The 16,959-nt window shown below is 45.4% G+C and overlaps 1 protein-coding gene across 3 annotated transcripts in view; it reads right to left on the reverse strand.

The window, feature by feature from the left end:
- PLAG1 (PLAG1 zinc finger) overlaps positions 1-16,959 on the reverse strand; it is a 123,050-nt gene that overhangs the window by 87,837 nt on the left and 18,254 nt on the right. The gene's annotated exons all lie outside the window — the stretch shown is intronic.

Raw genomic sequence — 16,959 nt, forward strand, 5'->3', positions numbered from 1 at the left:
CTAATATGGTTTCTAAGGTAACTGCCATAATTGATTTATACAATACATTAAATAAAAACATATGTCAACACTGTGGAAATATATAATAACTAGTAAAAAAAAAACCCGTTTCTGATGCAAATGAAACGGGGGCTAGCAAGGTTTTCTTCTGTGTGCATGTGGGAGTGTGTGTGTCCCTGCCCTCTCTCCCTTCCCCTGTGCTGTCTGTCCTCTCCCCCCTCAGAGTCGAGTCCTTCAGTGTTAAGGTTCCTGCTGTGCTGTGTTTGTGTTACAGAGATAGTGAGGGCTTCTGCCCTCTCTCCCCTCCCCCCTCTGAGTCCTTCACTGTTACAGAGAGAGCGATCTGATTTCGGGCTTTGCTGTGTTTTCCTTCACTGTTTGTGTTACAGAGAGAGCGAGGGCGGGGGCAGACACTCATGGGGAAACCGGATATCTCTCCCCCTTCACACTTCCGGCTGGAGGCTTCATTTAGAACGTTGGTGGTGCCTTTTATATAGAGAGAAGTGGCTTATGGTATTCTGACAGTGTATATGCCAGTTATCTGCAAGTTTAAATTACAACAGGGCTTCTAAGATAACTGCCATAATTTTTTACACAATACATTAAATAGAAACATATAATAAAGTGGCTTATAGTATTCCGACAGGTCAATGATCAAATTTCCCACACTGTTCCGAATAGCGCTGAAAAATTAGCAGCAGAATAGTGTGGAGAATTACAGCCCTGATGACCAAAACTAATAGCATGCAAATTTATGCACACTATTTGTTTTATCATGGGGGGACTTCTACAGGACTGTGCCTGGGCATGCTAGACACAATCCTTCCGCAGGTCTGAGCTGTCAAAAAACAAAAATGATGCCCAGATCTGTCAAATAGACCAGGCTGGCGGTCCCCTCCCACCCACCCCCACCCACATGCAAGAGGATGGAGGTCAGGTGAACCTTCAGCCCCCTAACCCTGGTGGCCCAGTGGGCTACCCCCCCCCCCCCCACTTCTGAACACAGGGGACCTCCAGCCACCCCCCCCCCAACCAAAAACTTTTCTCTGGTGGCCCAGTGGGCAACTCTGTCCCCATCCAGAGCCCCCCAAACCCCCTGTACCTTGAAGATGGAGGAGGAAGTAGCACTTCCTCCTCCTTCCAGTGCTGCCTTCAAAATGATGGCACCCTGCCCAGTGCATTCTGAGATATGCTGGGCATGGCTTCCCTACCATATAAGGGAGTTATATGGTAGAGAGGCACTGGGCAGGGTAGGGTGCTGCCATTTTGGAGGTGGTGCTGGAAAGAGGAGGAGCGCCTTCAAGGTACAGGGGGTGCTAGACCATCGGGGGGGGGGGGGGGCTGGAAGTCCACTAGACATCCAGCCTTCTCTGTCTGGGGGGGGGGGGGGGGGGTTGGGAGGCTTCTGTCCACGGTGGGATGCGGGGTCTGCAAGCATGCAGATGTACGCTGACCAGGGCTCCCCATTCCTCCCCAAACCTTAACGCCAGTTCTGAACTGGCACAGAGTTTGCCATGGCAGTAGCATCCTTGTTTGGTACACTGCCCACTTGAGAGAAATATGCCCTGTTTATCATGCATTTGCATGCTACTTGTGGTCAGAGCCGGCAAGCTCATCATTTCATACAAAAAGAGTAACAGGGGTCAGAAGGGGGGGGGGGGGGGGCATTTTTACAGAAAGTTGCACATGAAATCAGAAGGATGCATGAATATAATCTCAACTAGGGTAGGCATGGGTAAACAAGTCCCTCTACAGTATGTGCAGTCAGTGTTAGTCCTTATGTGCATGCAACCAGCAAATTAATTGCTTATTCCATTAAAGACTTAGTAAAAGAGACAAACTTTAACCTACTTCCTGAAGAAGAGATAGTCTTGCGTTGAGCATTCCAAAGTGTGGGGGCTACTCTGCAGAAGGCTTGCTGGTGCGTTTCACATTGTGTGATGTCCTTTGAAGAGAATGTGGCTAGGGACACTCCTTGGGAGGACCTTAGTGACCTTGTAGGTATGAGGAGGTAGATCCTGTTTCCCAAGTACTCTGACCCATTTCCTTTAAGGGCCTTGAAGATCAGGCACAGAGTTTTAAATCTTGCCCTATATTGTACTGGTAGCCATTGAAGTTTTTGCAGAAATGTGGTGATGTGGTCATATCACTTACAACCATCTATCAGTCTTGCTGCATCATTCTGAACCAACTGGAGCTGGTGCAAACCCTTTGTAGTCAGACCATTGGTACAGTACACTGCAGTAATCCAATCTTGATATTACCATGGTGTGAACCACTGTGACAAGACTTGCCTTCTCAATGTAATGTAATATGGCTCTTGTATCCCGCTAACTCCCACACAAAAAGTGGTTCAAAGAGGGTAACAAAGACTATAAATTTCTTAAATAAAAAAGTTTAAAATTTTTACAAAAAGAAAAGTAAGAACCCAGAGAATGTAATGGAAGAGATGACCAAAAATGAGGAGCTTGATAAATGACTTGTATCTGACTCCTAAAAAAAAAAAGGCAGAAACAAGCAAAGTGTGTCCCTTTTTCTAAGAAAACTGTTAACTGTAGGAAATGAACATTTTGAATATTATATAGGACAGTTTATGTTTCAACATTTTTTATTGATGATTCCACAACATGACAACATCCCATAAACTCATTTTACAGTAAATTGTAAACACAACATAAACATCTGAGTATAAACAATAAATTCTATTCCTTATCAATACTTTCCCCCTCCCCCTTTACCCAGACCCCCCCCCCCCCCCCCCTTAAACTTAACATTCAACTGCTCCTTGACACCTACTCAGAGAAACCAGCTGCCAGTTCACTATCTCTGGGCATCAGCAGTACACTATTTCACAGGGTTATGGTATCTCCTATTTTGCCCAGTTTTATGATTCAACAAAGAACATTTTCCATGGCCTGAAAATACATAAATTAGAGTGTGATAATATATTCTCTGGGAAGTCAGGCACTACAACTCATCATCATCATTTTAACCTTTTATCCCCTCCCCCAACAATCCCCCCCTCCCCCCCACCCTCTCTATGTTCCCATCTACCCTCCCCTCCCCTCCCCCATATAGGACAGTTTAAATAGAACACAAGTTTGAAATGGGAGCCAATAAAGAGAAGAGCTGAGGAGGAACTATCTGATATTTTAGGTCTCAATATCAATTTGGCTGCACTATTTTGCAAGATCCGTAGTTTTGAGTGAAATTTAGTAGTAAGAAACATAAAATATTACAGCAATCAAAATGAGGTAAAACAGTAGCGTGCACCAAAGTAGCAAAGTGTGAACATGAAAGAAATGACGGATACAACGTAACTGATGAGGGCGGGCCCAGGAGGAACAGAGGGACGTCGGAGGAGGCGATCAGCTGTTCTTGCCCGTGCAGCACCTTCACACAGAGGTGAGAGGCGCTGCACGGGCCCGGTTTCATGGAGGGGGGCCTGGTGGAGGGGGGGAGCGGCGGCAATGACCTCAGGGGGGGCGGCGGAGGCGGGGCACAGGATGGCAGGAGCTGTTTTTTCTAAAAAAGGAGAAAGAGAGGAAGGGCCGGGGCTGCCTAAAAAAGTCACGATTCTAATGCAGGGGGGAGCGGGGAGCAGCGGCGATATCGGGGGGGGGGGGGGAGGGCAAGGGCGTTAATAAGGGACGCTCCTGACGAGCGTTTTTGCCCCCTCCCGATTTTTTTTGACATTTAAGTTTTGAAAGCCGGGCAGCCCCAACGAGAGGTATAGACCTCTCGTTAGCTTTCCCAGAGTTTTCCAGCGTTAGGGCAAGCGGAAAACCATAGTGCATCTCATTTCAATAGGGTTTCTACACAATTTGCTCATCTGCATTCCGTTTTCGTTTGCTGCTACCGTCGTCGGAAATTGGGCTTTAGTACATGCCAGGGTTAAAGGCTCGTTTAGTTTAGTGCATCTTGCCCCAAGTGTTCTGCCTGTACACCAAGGTTCCTGCCTTGTGATTTAAGAGGGAGTTTGTATCTCCCAAAAGAGATTTTGATGTCAGGCATGTACACATATTGAGAAGATCACAGTACTTGAAGAACAGGAACTCCCTCTTCACACCTCCATGGGCCACTAAGAGGGGCATAATCGAACGCGAACGCCCATGTGTAAAAACATCCATCTCCGGAGACGGCTCCGCGAAGAGGCGGAGCTAACCGTAAAATCGAAACGAGATGGCCGTTCATCTTCGGTTTCGATTATACGGTTCGGCCCGCTGAAATCCCATCATTTGTGCCGACTCTAGAGATAGACGACACAAATGATGAGATCGCTGGACCTAGAGATGGCCGTCCGCGGTTTTCAGCGATAATCGAAACCGCTGCCGGCCATCTCAAAAACGGACCTAATCCAAGCCATTTGGTCGTGGGAGGGGCCAGCATTCGTAGTGCACTGGTCCCCCTGAGATGCCTCTATGCCAGCCTCAAATATCATACCTAGCTCCATGACAGCAGTATGCAGGTCCCCGGAGCACTTTGTTTAGTTGGTGCTGTGCGGGACCCATGCAGAGAGCAAAAATCGGAAGAAAAAAAAAACATGCAAGTGCAATCAGGGACGTCCAAAAAAAAAAACATGCAAGTGCAGTCAGGGACGTCCAAAAAAAAACATGCAAGTGCAGTCAGGGACGTCCAAAAAAAAAAACATGCAAGTGCAGTCAGGAACGTCCAAATTAAAACAATAGTAATAGTGGGATTCGAACCAGCCACCTTCTGATTACAAGACCTGTACTCTAACCACTGCACCACTTATTCAGCTGCCTAGACCTCCTTCCCTTTCCATTAAGTCCCTCCAAGTTTCTGTCAGCCAATCACAGCTCGTTTAGCTGATACCGATGTCAGGTAAATGAGCTGTGATTGGCTGACAGAAACTTGGAGGGACTTAATGTAAAGGGAAGGAATGTCTAAGCAGCTGAATAAGTGGTGTAGTGGTTAAAGCACAAGTCTTGCAATCAGAAGGTGGCTGGTTTGAATCCCCCTATTACTATTGTTTTAATTTGGACGTCCCTGACTGCACTTGCATGTTTTTTTTTTGGACGTCCCTGACTGCACTTACATGTTTTTTTTTTTCTTCCGATTTTTGCTCTCTGCATGGGTCCCGCGCAGCACCAACTAAACTAAAATTGCTCCGGGGACCTGCATACTGCTGTCATGGAGCTAGGTATGGTATTTGAGGCTGACATAGAGGCTGGAAAAAATATTTAAACAGTTTGTTTTTTAGGGTGGAAGGGGGTTAGTGACCACTGGGGGAGACAGGGGAGATCATCCCCGATTCCCTCCGGTGGTCATCTGGTCAGTTTGGGCACTTTTTGGAAGCTTGGTCGTGAAAAAAAACAGGACCAACTTTGTGTGGACTAAATGCTCGTCGGGGACGTCTTGCTTCTTTCCATTATCAGGCGCGGAGGTCCATCTGTTAACCACGCCCCGGAATGCCCCTGTCCCGCCTTCGCTACTGTTCGGCCATGCCCCCGAGAATTTTGCCCGTCCCCGTGACGGAAAGCAGTTGGGGCCGTCCAAATTCAGCTTTTGATTATACCTGTTTTTGAGACGGACGTCCATCTCCCGATTTGTGTCAGAAGATGGGCGTCCGTCTCTTTCGAAAATAAGCTGATAAGGTCCTCCCAAAGACTGTCTTAACCACACCTTATATTTCTCTCAACACCTATTATAGGTTCAGAGTGGATCACAATTCAACTTTAACCAATTAATAGGACTGGGAGCTCAAATTTGTAAAATAAAATGAACACAAAATGACAACATTACATCAATGTTTAACTATATTACACAAATCTTCTAAATAGCGCTGCTTTTAGAAGTTTACAAAAAAATCAAAACATGACTGATATTTCTCCATAATTGGTAAAGAATTCCAAATTTGAGAGGGTTGATATGAAAATAAAGCTCTATATTTCTTTGAACATAAACCTCTATATGATGGAACAGATACGTTTAATTTATTACGGGTGTTATACTTAGAAGTCATTATATTGATCACTGAAAACATAGAAAATGCTGCTATTCTCTTCAGAGTCTTATGAACAAAGCTTATAAAGAATTCTGGCCTCCACTGGCAGCCAATGAAGCTTTTCATAACATGAAGAAACTATATCAAATCTGCCCAAGCCACATATAAAATGAATTGCTGTATTTTGGATAGTTCCAAGTTGTCTTAGTAGATTTTTCGTATAACCAAGATATATAATATTGCAATAGTCAAGCTTTGTAAGAATTAATGCTTGCACTAACAGCTGAAACAACTCCAAGGTAAAATATTTCCGAATAAGTCTTAAATTAGTCATCTGCCAGAAAAAGTGTTTAACAAGATTATTTACATTTAATGGAATAAACAATTAATTTGCTGGTTGCACACCCACAAGGATGGAGGTAGAGATACTGATTTTTCTAGTGGCATCACCAGTACATAGGCTGATGTCTTCTGGAATTCTCCAGTATGCTTCTGCCAGAGCAGAGTAAGGTGTAATGCACTACACCAATGCCCTATCTGACTACTGCAGCATAGAATTTTAATATACATTACACTATTTCCACAGTTAAAATCGGACAAGTGTTCTGTCGAGAAGAAGGAATGAGTGAGAATCTACCAATACCGAAAGGGAAGGAAGCCACAGAATTCACGAGGGAGGAGGAAAAAAAAAAAGCTCTCACTCTTCAAGGAATTGAACCCACAAGTGAGGAACAACAAGTGGCAAATGCATAAGTATAGTAGAAAATACAAAGTCTTACTTCAGGAACCATTAGTTAATCAAAAATGGACAAACAAATGGTTAAGAAGAGATGAATTGAAACCTAATGATGAGCAACTGACAGCTGTAGCTCATGACAGGTTACAGATGAGATGGTTTACAGCAAGCACAGGAAAACTGGTGCCACAGACATATTGCTTACCTGAATGTATGGTGTTTGTACTGATAGATGCTCTCTGTCTGACCGGTTACAAAAACGGAATTACACTGTAGGGGACCGGGAGCTGCTGGCTCTAAAGCTTGCGCTTCAGGAATGGAGGTATCTGCTGGAGGGCGCGGAACACCTGGTCATAGTGATTATGGACCATAAGAATCTGCTATACTTGCAAGAGGCCAAGAGATTGAACCCGCGCCAGGCCCACTGGTCGCTATTTTTTGCCAGATTTCAGTTCCGCCTGGTATTCCGGCCGGCCAAAAGAAACATCCAAGCAGATGCGCTCTCCAGAGCCTTTGAAACATTGGAGGACCCTGAAGACGCTCACCCCATGTTGGATCCCGACTGTGTGCCAGCCATGCCGGCTTCTGTTGTGCCCATAAGGACCCGGGTGCTTTGGCTTTCGCTAGGCATTTTGGTTTCCACAAACGCTGCACCTGATCTCTCGGCAATACCAGTGGCCTCGCATGGCTCAGGATGTTCTCCAATAAGTTGCCTCTTGTCTCACCTGTGTCCGCACCAAATTGGTGGTAGGAAGACCACGGGGAGAACTCCAGCCTTTACCGGTCCCCGAAGGTTCCTGGGAGGAGCTCTCCATGGATTTCATCACAGACCTCCCTCGCTCCCAGGGACATACGGTGATCTGGGTGGTCATGGATCGGTTCTCCCGTATGGCCCATTTTGTCCTGTTGAAAGGTCTGCCTTCTGCCGCAGTCTTGGCTTCCCACTTTATTCAGCATATCTTCCGACTCCACGGACTAGCAGCCAGAATTATTAGCAACCGGGGGTCGCAATTCACCTCTCGCTTCTGGAGGGCATTGTGTGCTGCCCTGGGAATCACTACTCATTTTTCATCTGCCTACCATCCCCAAACCAATGGGATGGTAGAAAGGATTAACCAGACTCTGAAAGGATTCCTCCGAGTCTTCACTAATGACCAGCAGGACAATTGGTCTCCACTCCTTCCGTGGGCAGAGTTCGCATATAACAATACCATGCACACAGCCTCCAGAGAGTCACCATTCTCCGTGGTGTATGGCCGGCACCCACGACTACCCACGACTTCCACCACCGATCTCCACGAACCAGTCTATCCCGCAGCTGCAGCAGTTGCTTTCGGACATGCGGAAGACCTGGAGGACGGTCCAGGAGCAACTACAACAGGCGGCCACCAAGTATAAATGGTTCGCGGATCGGCGAGCCGCTCCGGTCTTCCAGCCAGGTCAAAAAGTCTGGTTAAGCACCAAATATCTCAGACTCCGGCTGCTGTCCCGAAGACTGGCTCCACGCTTCACTGGACCCTTTGCTGTCCAGTCCCGGATTGGTACAGTTACCTACCGCCTGCCAAGGACCCCTGCGGGTACATAATGCCTTCCACATCTCGCTACTAAAACCCTTCTGGAGATCCAGGTGGCATCCCCGAGAAAGAGACCCAGTTATCCCAGAGTCTGAGCCGGATCCTGAATATGAGGTTGAGGAGATCGTGGATTCCAAGTGGCAGAGGGGGAAGTTGCTGTACTTATTTGTCCTGGAAAAAGTTTGGCTTCCAACGTTCACGCCCCGGACTTGGTGCTGGAATTCCATGTCCGCCATCCTCGGAAACCAGGGCCGAGAAGGAGGAGGGAGGCTTCAGGGGGGGATACTGTCGCGTCCCTCACCTGTCGCACTCCTCATCGGGGTGACTCAGCTCCCGCGGAGGACGCGCTTTGGAGTTGGCCGCCTTCCCTCACATCAATGGCCGGCCTACCTGGGTCCCTCGCCCGAACGCCGGCCATCACAGCCACGCTGTTTCCGATCGCCGGCCACTGGGCCCGCTTCAACGGAGGCGAAGATGGCGCCGGCGTTTGATGGCCGGCTTCCCTTCCGGCCGCGGAGCCCGGGAAGCGAAGGGACGCTTTGGGGATTCCTGATTGGTTAGGTTCAGCGGGGCTCCACCTCCGGTCCACCAAGACGCCTAGCCTGGAGGGCCCTCGGATGATGTCTCCTGTGGCTCCTGCACTCCCCAGCTGAGACTTGGCTCCCTGATGTGGAGGGGTACTTAAGGAGCAGCGCTGCTCAGCCTCATTGCTTCGGCTTCTCGTCTCAGAGGACTTCACTTTTGTGTGTTGTCTCCACACACTTCTACTTCTTGACCTGACCGGACCCGACCTCTGCTTGCTCCTGACTATCCCTGCTTGCTGCCAGCCTCAACCTCTGCTTGTTCCCAGCCTCGGCCGCTGCTAAGTTCCTGACCATCCGTGCTTGCTACCCGTCAGTCCGCGGCTGATTCCTGTCCTCTCTGTTCGGTCAGTTCGTCAACCCCCGCGGTTCCAGAAGTTCCGTTGGCCGCCTGCAGCTGGGAGCTCAACTCCCGGTGAATTGCGGTCGCCGCGGGTGAAGTCTGGGGGTTGGTCAGCTGTCCTTCGGAGGACTGGGGTTCCATACACCTACGCCCTCCTGCAGGACCCAAGGGCTCACGAGATCCGCAAACAAGACATAGAGCCATCTGCTTGTCCAAAGCCATGACCAAGTCATAGAGGGCGTCCAGAGCCGACTCCATCGGAGTACTAGGCAAGGTCCCTGAAGCTGAATCCTGTTCCTGCTCCATACTCTGTTGAAACCAGGAAAGGCAAGCTCTGGCTGCATAAGAACTACAAATAGAAGCCTGTAAGGCTAACGCGGCCACTTCAAAGGAATGCTTAAGGGAGGCTTCAGGATGCCTGTCTTGCATATCCTTAAGGGCGACATATCCTTAAGGGCGACATCCCCTTCTACCGGAAGAGTGGTCTTCTTAGTGACTGCTGTACCCAAACCGTCTACCTTAGGCAAGGAAAAGGTCTCTAAGGTAACTGGAGCCACTGGATACAGCCAGGTCATAACCCTAGCCACTTTTAAAGTACTTTCAGGGTCAATCCACTGAGCGGAAATGAGTTCCTGAATGGACTCATGCATCGGGACAGCTCTAGGCGGCTTCCTTGTACTAGCAATTTTAGGGTTAACAGAAGCAGCTGGAAGTTCCTCAGGATCTGAAATATTTACTGTGGCTAAAGCTTCAGAAATGAGCGTAGGCAGTTCCTCGCGATGAAAAATCCGAACTGCAGAATGATCATACTGCTCCCCATGCAAGGGCTCCCCCTCCTCAAAATCTTTTGAGGGTCTAGAAGATTCCCCAGATCCCAGCAACATTGAAGGAGGAGGAGAAAAGGGGGCAACAGACCCCCCCCCCCTCCAGGAAAGAAGATAAGCGCCTGCGCTTAACAGCCACGTTTTCCAGGTACAAGATAGGGCCAAAAATCACCCTGAGCAGGAAACGTCTCCCTGGCTTCCAAAGAAGCCTGAGGAAAAGGAGAAGGCCCCGCAGGCATCCCTTTCTTGAGCAAATAAGCCTGGTGAAGCAACAGGATAAAGAGTCATTCCGTGTCAAGTGGACCAGGGGTCCCCACCTCACCATCTCAGATTTTGATGAAATTTGGTACATAGTTTCTTTATGATAAAAAACTAAGCTGTGCAAAATTTTAGTTCAAAAGACTAAAAATTGGAGGTTCTAGGGGACCTCAAGTAAAGGGTTACAAAATGTCGCCTGAGCAAAAATGACATTTTGGGCCAACTTCCAGAAGCTGTAAAACTGGAAGTTTTAGTAGTACAAGGGGGATATTTGGAGAACCTGCACTACTTTTAGGGCTTAATGAACTGGCAAAACCCCATGTTCCTAGTCCTCTTACTTTTTGAATGGTTTAGGCTCAAACTTTGCCACAAAAACTGCAAAAACCAATTTACAGCGATGTTGAGGCTGCTGTAGTTTCTAAACTAGTTGGCCTTTCAGGTTAATTTTTGGTAGGTGTACTAAATGTACGGCTGTAATGAGGCCTTCCAATTTGCAGCACTTTCCTTCAAGTGGTTGAAAAATTATAAGCGTTCAAAGTTGGTATAAAAAGCATTTTTGCCCATATTGGGCTATCTTTGATGCCCTTGATCTCCAGTGGGACAGCTTCAATATTCTTTCTTTTAGCACCATTAGAAAGAGCAGATTTCCTTCTATCAGAATATGTAGTTTTCATTTTGGAGTCTCTTCATATAAGGATTGCAAAAATGCCCTCAAATGTTTGCGGGCAGCAGCCTGTGATTTCTTCACTACACCCTTGATACAAGTGTAGTAAAAGTGATTCTTCTTTGAAAAAGCACCAGTTTTTAAAAATTAAGAACACATTATGTTATAAAACTGTATTCAAGAAAACTAAAAAACAGGAATGTTTTTTAGGATGTGGAAGGATGAGGCCAGGTTTCATAACAGGTTTAAAGAAAACTGCAGTCAGTTAGGATGACCAACTTGGCCAATTATGATTGGTGGACCCTGTTGCAAGGCGTCTGAGTGTCTGTTGCTGGTGTTTCTTCACCCTTGCTACAGTTTGACCTCTTAGTGAACTGTAGGCATCAAAGTAAGCCTAGCAACAGACACTCAGGAGCCAGGAGGTACCAGAAGCATACAATTGGGCAATGAAACAAACAATTCTGCCTTGCAACAGGGTTCACCAATCATAATTGGCCAAGTCTAACTGGCTAAAGAAGTTTTCTTTAAACATTATGTTATAATACAGTGTTCAAGTAAACTAAAAAACAGGGTGGAAACCATTGTATACATACTTCTTGTTGAAGAAACTCGCACCTGCACCGACAGGCTCATTTATATTGAATTAAATGCCACAAATGAAGATATTAATCACTTTAGACTGAAGTAAAATTTTACCCATTGAAAACCTGATTGCAAGAATAAATGCGTTTGTTGAACTGATGCTAATGGTCGGTCATCAATGGATCCAGAAAGATCAGATGAATTTCCACTTTGCTCAGTTGGCTGTTCAAGTACATCAGAGTGTCATTTACTAACATACAATAAATAATAAAGGTTTGAAATTAATTGAAGAGCTTCTGCCTGATCAACAGAAGTTGTTACAAGAGCGTTCTGGTCAACTTTTTGATGCTGGATCAACTATTTGCCTTCATCATGAATCCTTACTATTGAAAAAGTTTGAATTTTTGCAAAGAACCTGCTGTAACCCATTTTCCAAAGGTGGTCATAATGCAAAAAGGGGCTTAAGAGTGCTGGATGACACACTAGCAGCCCAGCTAAAGGCCTTAACAAGCAAAATATTTGTGCCGGGTCAGAAACTATGTCCATCTTGTCGAAAAGACGTCAGTAACAGAGCTGCTGATTCTTTATCATCATCATCAACAGCAGATGATGAACACAGTGACATTTCTGGCAAGTTGAACACAAGTTTGACATCTCTTGGTATTTCTCCATTAAAGTTCAAAAAAGTCAGCAAGCGTGATGTACGAGGCTACACCAAGCGCAAAATCAGGCGAGTGCAAAATACTTTGAGTCATCATCTTGCAGTTGCTGGTGGCTTAGACCTAAATGAGTTTGAAACTCAACCTTCTACCAGTCAGAAATGTGACAAATGTTCTGATTATGATGACCTGCTAAACGAGTTGAAAAACAAAGTCCAAGTTTCAGCAAATCATGCAGAAAAACTGCAAATACTAACTTTAGCACCAAAAAGCTGGTCTATTGAAAGAACTGCCTCAGAATTCATGGTTTCAACTAGAATGGTTAAAAAAGCAAGAAATCTGAAATCAGTTTGTGGAATTCTGGCAAAACCAGACAAGAAGAAAGGTAAAGTTTTACCAGAAGAAACAGAAAAAAAAATTCTTGGCTTTTTTGAAGATGATGAATTCAGTAGACTGTGCCCAGGGAAAAAATATTTTGTCTGTCAGAACTGGCACTGAAAAAATTCAAATGCAAAAGCGCTTGCTGCTTAGCAATCTAAAAGAAATGTATGTTGCATATCGTACTCGAAATGGGCCAGAAGTGGGTTTTTCCAAATTTTGTGAGCTAAGGCCAAAATGGTGTGTCACTGTTGGCTCATCTGGTATGCATTCAGTGTGTGTTTGTGTCATTCATCAAAATGTGAAGCTTATGCTTGCTGGAAGCCATCTGCTGAACGAAGATTACAAAGCACTGATGGCTAAAACTGTGTGCAATTTGGAATGCAAAAGAATGCATGCTTCACAGGTGTGAAATATGTCCAGGTAAAGATGTGCTTGAAAATTACCTGACAGAAGTGTTCAGTGATGCTGACCCAGGTGAAACAATCGAGTTTAAGCAGTGGGTTCATACAGATCGCACCACACTGGAGACCAAACAGATGTATGTTGATGATTTTGTATCTGAGCTTGCAATGAAAGTTTCAAACCTGTCAATTCACCATTACATTTCCAAACATCAGACACAATACTTAAAAACTATTAAAGAAAACCTAAATCCTTCTGAAATTGTTGTTCTGTTGGACTTTGCTGAAAACTACTCCTTTATTGTCCAAGATGCTGTTCAAGGTTTCCACTGGGAAAACAGTCAAGCTACACTGCATCCATTTGTTGTGTACTTCCGTGATGCTTCAAGTGAAATTCAGTGCATAAGTGTTTGCATAATAAGTGACAGCTTGCGGCATGATGCAGTTGCTGTACATGCATTCTTGGAAAAATTAATCGCGTTCTTGAAAAGCAAAATTGGAGAAATAAAATATGTAACATACTTTAGTGATGGCTCAGCTGCACAATACAAGAACTTCAAAAACTTTGCCAACTTGTGCTATCATCAAACAGAATTTGGAATAAGTGCACAGTGGAATTGCTTTGGCACAAGCCATGGCAAGTCGCCATAGGTGGTACAACAAAGCGACTAGCTGCTCAGGCTAGTTTGCAACGACCTAAAAATAGCCAAATTCTCACAGCACAAGGCTTGTTTGAATTTTGTGATCAAAAAATAAATAAAATCAAGTTCATTTTTGTTTCCAAGGATGAAATTGAATCTTCAAGATCTGCACAAGAGGAAAGATTCAGTAAAGCTTCCACAGTTGCTGGAACTCGTGAAAATCACCAATTTATTCCCATTGACTTGAACCAAATTTCAGTCAGTAGAGTGTCAAATGATTCCTCCTCATTTGTTGTCAAACTTTGTCAGTCAGATGACCCAGTGAGTGTACCTGGCATAAATGTGTCTCAACTTCAGCCTGGGCAGTATGTTGCCTGTGTTTATGACAACAAATGGTGGATTGGCAATGTCTGTGACACATCATTTGAAGAACATGATGCCTTGGTCAACTTTATGCATCCATGCGGGCCTGCACGATCATTTCATTGGCCTAGCAGAAGAGATTCTTGTTGGATTTCTGAACAGCATATTCTAGCAGTTCTTCCAGTACCAGCAACTACAGCACTTGGACGACAGTATACATTTCCAGAAACAGCAGTGAAACTTATCAGTGAAAAATTCTTGTCACTTCAGCACTGAGGTTTTACTTGGGAACCATTAAGACACCCCCATTAGGCTTGAGAAACTAGGCAAAGACAACCAAATGAGGCTTGGGAACCATTAAGACACCCCCATTAGGCTTGAGAAACTAGGCAAAGACAACCAAATGAGGCTTGGGAACCTCAAGTAAGATGCCCACCTTCAGGCTTGGGAACCTGTGCCAAGTGGCTGGACTTGCCTGGCTATCGGGCGTGAACTCTTGGCGATGAGGTTGCCACTTCCTATTGAATTGGTAGTGGCGTAGCCACCATGGACCAACGCATGCTTAAAGCAACTGAGTGACTTATACAGCAATTAGAAACATCGATGGGCCCTATATCCGTTTCATCTATCATTCAACAATACTGGCCAAAAAACACTTTTTTTGCAATCCTTATATGGAGAGACTCCAAATTGAAAACTACATATTCTGATAGAAGAAAATCTGCTCTTTCTAATGGTGCTAAAAGAAAGAATATTGAAGCTGTCCCACTGGAGATCAAGGGCATCAAAGATAGCCCAATATGGGCAAAAATGCTTTTTATACCAACTTTGAACGCTTATAATTTTTCAACCACTTGAAGGAAGGTGCTGCAAATTGGAAGGCCTCATTACAGCCGTACATTTAGTACACCTACCAAAAATCAACCTGAAAGGCCAACTAGTTTAGAAACTACAGCAGCCTCAACATCGCTGTAAATTGAGTTTTGCCGTTTTTTTGGCAAAGTTTGAGCCTAAACCATTCAAAAAGTAAGAGGACTAGGAACATGGGGTTTTGCCAGTTCATTAAGCCCTAAAAGTAGTGCAGGTTCTCCAAATATCCCCCTTGTACTACTAAAACTTCCAGTTTTACAGCTTCTGGAAGTTGGCCCAAAATGTCATTTTTGCTCAGGCGACATTTTGCAACCCTTTATTTGAGGTCCCCTAGAACCTCCAATTTTTAGTCTTTTGAACTAAAATTTTTCACAGCTTAGTTTTTTATCATAAAGAAACTATGTACCAAATTTCATCAAAATCTGAGATGGTGAGGTGGGGATGACCTTTAAAATTGGTCCACTTGACACGGAATGACTCTAAAGTCAGGACAGAACTCCATCTCAGGCCCAGAAGGATGAATCAGACCAAAAGCGGAACCCGAAGCCGCTCCAGCGCCGCTGTCCCCTGTGCCCGCTGAAATGGAAAGGTGGGAAGACTCAGGGGAAGAAAACGCGCGGGCTCCAAAGGCGCATCCGAAGTCGCCACAGAAACGCGGGCCGCATGGTCTAACGTGCGGGAGGAGTCACCCGCCAGCTCCAAAGACTCCGCCATCGCTTCCGAACAGCACGCCAAAGCACGGAACGGTGAAAGCCGCAGTGGGAACACCTTTTCACCGCCTCCGCTGCCATCGAGTATCGTTCGCTCACAGGCCCCGCCACTCTGCCCACCAAAAATAATCAAAGTAGGAAAGCACTCACTGGCACTGCAGGGAAAGCTAAAATGCAGCGGTCACTCTCTGAGGGTGCCCAAACTGCGCTCCTGTCCTCCACACAGCCTAGCAGGAAGCTGAAAACAAGGCAGGCAGCTCCACAAGAAAATAAAAAATAAATTCTACATTTCTCCTTGGCTGTCTGCAAAAGTTGTGAGGAGAAGAAACTTTTTTTTTTCAATAAAGACAGCTAGGGAAGGAAGACCACAGAGAGTTGGGGAAGGATAGGGGTAGGACAGGGACCTGCAGCACAAGTATGTCACCCTCAGCCAAATGCCCCCATGCTCAACTGGCCAAACAGCCCAGGAGCTGGGAGAAATCTGTCCACCACCTGCTGGAGATAGAGATATACTGAAGAGACAAGGAGCTGGGTGTCCAGTGTCACTGCTTCTTGTTTAGTGTTCTCTATCTCCACCTGCTGGTAGGTGGATACAACCCACCAGTTCCTGGATTCATCCATGATAGGAAATTTTGAGGCCACAAGACCCTTACATGGACCATGAAAAACGGCCAACAAGTGACCCGAGAGACGGATGGTTTCCTGCAAATACCTGAGTAAAATTCTCTTGACATCCAACTTGTGCACCTTTTTGGACCAAGCATTTGAGCTTTGATCCAGAAAAGAGGGTAAGAAATGGTCTAAAATTTGGCAACTAAGATTTAAAGCTAAAAAATGCAAGGTCGTGCATTTGAGCTGCAAAAAGCTGAGGAAGTGGAATTGTATAGGGGGTGAAGTACTTCTGTGCACAAAAGAGCAAAACTTGGGGGAAATATTATCCGATGATTTTAAGGTGGCCAAAGAGGTAGAATAGGTGATAGCCAAAACTAGATGGATGCTTAGGTGCATAGGGAGAGGAATGGCCAGCAGGCAAAAGGAAGTGATAATGCCTCTGTATAGGTCTCTAATGAAATCTCTATATAGGTCTCCAATGAGACTGATTTAAAGTAGCGTACAATGCTGCAGAAACTAGACCTGTACTAAACAGCACTTATTGCTGTTCGGCCAAATACGAATAATTATGTTTACGTTTTTATGTTTATTATTTATAGCATGTTAATATGAAACAATATTTATTCCTGATATTGGTAGTATGGAATCTTGATTCTCTTTGGGATCGTAGTACATATGAAATGGGGGACTAGAATGCTTGACCCTGAAAAAAATGAATAAACCAAGCAAAAAAAAAAAAAAAAGCCGAGCTCAAATGGCATGAATGAAAATAGTGGACCAAATCAAAAATGG

This window comes from Microcaecilia unicolor, chromosome 1 (genome assembly GCF_901765095.1).
Source record: "Microcaecilia unicolor chromosome 1, aMicUni1.1, whole genome shotgun sequence".
NCBI lineage: Eukaryota > Metazoa > Chordata > Amphibia > Gymnophiona > Siphonopidae > Microcaecilia > Microcaecilia unicolor.